At 36.7% G+C, this 2,389-nt stretch overlaps 1 long non-coding RNA gene across 1 annotated transcript; it reads right to left on the bottom strand.

The window, feature by feature from the left end:
- Positions 1–691: 691 nt before the first annotated feature.
- On the bottom strand, positions 692–1,292 carry LOC133537096 (uncharacterized). The gene is made up of 2 exons (XR_009802606.1): positions 1,117–1,292; positions 692–1,011 (listed from the first exon to the last, which is right to left on the bottom strand). It is a non-coding gene; the product is annotated as an uncharacterized LOC133537096 (long non-coding RNA).
- Positions 1,293–2,389: the final 1,097 nt, after the last annotated feature.

Here is a 2,389-nt window from a genome sequence, read left to right as displayed (position 1 = left end):
GTGGTTAATCTAACAAACTGATATCATTTTAAACCCATTCTTATTATCAGAAATACTTGATTAATCTCCGAGGGAAAATTGAGATTTTCAGCACAATCCCATTAAAGAGCAGAAAACATTAAAGGGAGACAGAACAGGATCGCTGACGGGTCTGCCAACTTCCAGCGCCCTTTACAGAATAAGGTGTGAAACCGGTAAACAGAAACATATCTAATTGTGCATATAAATAGTCATATGTTAAAATTTGAGAGCACAGAATGTCATAATTAAAAGGTCGGCAATTGAAGTTGTGAATGTGCTTTTGTTCTGAAGGTTTCGCCCAGGATGTTTCAGCCACTGGCAGCAAAAAAAAAATAAAAAAATTACTTGATTATATTATTTATTTTTTTTTATGTAACATTGCATGGTAAAGACAGGCTTGTTGGTACAGTAACTTTGTCTACAAAGCTCATTATTTTATCTGGATCAGGGGTGCCCGAAGTGCAACCCGGGGGCCCAAAATGCGGCCCGCAGCATTCTGGAAATGCTATTGCAAAAATAAAAAACAACATTAAAAATATTGGAATGAGGTAAAATCTATCGGGAAAAAGTTGCAATTTTGACACAAAGCTGCCATGCAGGCGATTTTTTTCTTTTGTCAATTTTTTTGTTATGTACAGAGGAGGGAAGGAGGCGACAAGCAAGGCGGAACTGCGATTTTCAAGGTTTATTTTAAACCTTTGATGAATATGTGGCGTGTGTATGCTACTCCAAGTGAATGAGTGTGACTATGTGTAGTATTAATAATGTAAATGTTACCAAGGGCTGTTGTCTGTGAGTGTTGGTTGTAATCTTTCGTCGAATCAAGAGGGGCAAAGCGAAGAGGCAGTTCGTGAACAGGCAAGGGGTCGTGGGCAGGAGCGAGGCAGCGTGGCCTGGGTCCGAGCAGGGAGGTCGTGGATCGAGGAGAGCAGTCAGTAATACGGATGGGTGTCAAATGACAAAGCTCGATCCCGGAAGGCACAGGAGTCACTATAAAAACACAAAGGAACATGAACCAGGAATACACGGAGAGAGAGAGAGCAAAAACAAAGGCAAGAAAATCACGGGGAAAGGAATGCCAGATGTAATGCTTACTGAAGAGTTAGCGACGTTCTGTCAAATGTTCCTCGGGTCTGCTGGTTTGTATGCCGCTTCCTTTCATCAATTCCGGGCGTGTTGATTCTTGATTGTGTGCAGGCTCATTGCTGCGTGGACGTGCTGTCAGCAGAGGCACGTCTTATCACGCTGTCAGCAAAGGCGCCTCTTAGCCCGCTGCCAGCAGGGGCGCGCGCAGTAGGTTCAACTCCGCGTCATGACAATTTTAACATGTAAAAAACATATTTACCATGAATTGATTAACGTGGACCCCGATTTAAACAAGTTGAATAACTTATTCGGGTGTTACCATTTAGTGGTCAATTGTACGGAATATGTACTGTACTGGGCAATCTACTAATTACAAGTTTTAATCTACAATTTATTTTTATTTTTTTTGCCATTGCTCAAAAAAAAATAATGACAAAATAATCCATGTCATAATGATTTATTTTCAAAGCTCCAATTAGTTCAAATAATTCACTTTAAATTGTTTTACGTGGTAAATATTGCATATATTGTGTAGTTGCCATATAAAAACATAAACGTTTTCTTTGACAAAAGAGCATAAAACAAACAAAATAATAGTTTAAACATAAAATCAACAGATATATCTGAAGTTGATCTCGTAACGTAAGTGTTGAAAGTAAAAAAAACAACAACAACCTAATAAAAATGTATTACTTTATGAGTGAGGCACCTTTTGGATCTCAAATATACTTAGTGGTATTTTATTTATCTTTTCAGTGATTACTCAAAAATAATAAAGAATTAAAATCAATTGGGTCCTGCATTATTGATCTTTTAGGGCTCTAATTACTAAATACTGCATATTTTAGTTTTACTATAAAAATAAAAAAATTGACAGAAAAGCCATTAAACCTTTTTTTTTAAGTTGATATAGAGATTTACTGTAAGCGTTAAATAAAAAATAATAATTAAAATTTGACTTATTTTTAACATTTTAATAATTGAGACCCTTTATGGTTCCCAAGACCCCTAAAGGGAAAATATATTTTAAAAATCCATATATTTTGTTATGGTTTGAAAATGAAGAATATCAAAATGGCCCCCGCATGCTTTAATTTTTCCATGTGTGGCCCTCAGTGGAAAAAGTTTGGACACCCCTGATCTAGATGTACTTATCAAAAAGCCCATTTATGTATGCGAGAGAAAAATAGAGAGGCACAATCCAGGATCAAGGTGCATTTTTAATCTAAAATGCTTTTTATGTATGCGTCATCTATGTTACTGCTCCTCGATCTTAGCGCTG

This window comes from Nerophis ophidion, linkage group LG01, assembly GCF_033978795.1.
Source record: "Nerophis ophidion isolate RoL-2023_Sa linkage group LG01, RoL_Noph_v1.0, whole genome shotgun sequence".
Taxonomy (NCBI): Eukaryota; Metazoa; Chordata; class Actinopteri; order Syngnathiformes; family Syngnathidae; genus Nerophis; species Nerophis ophidion.
This window is presented reverse-complemented; position numbering and strand designations above follow the sequence as displayed.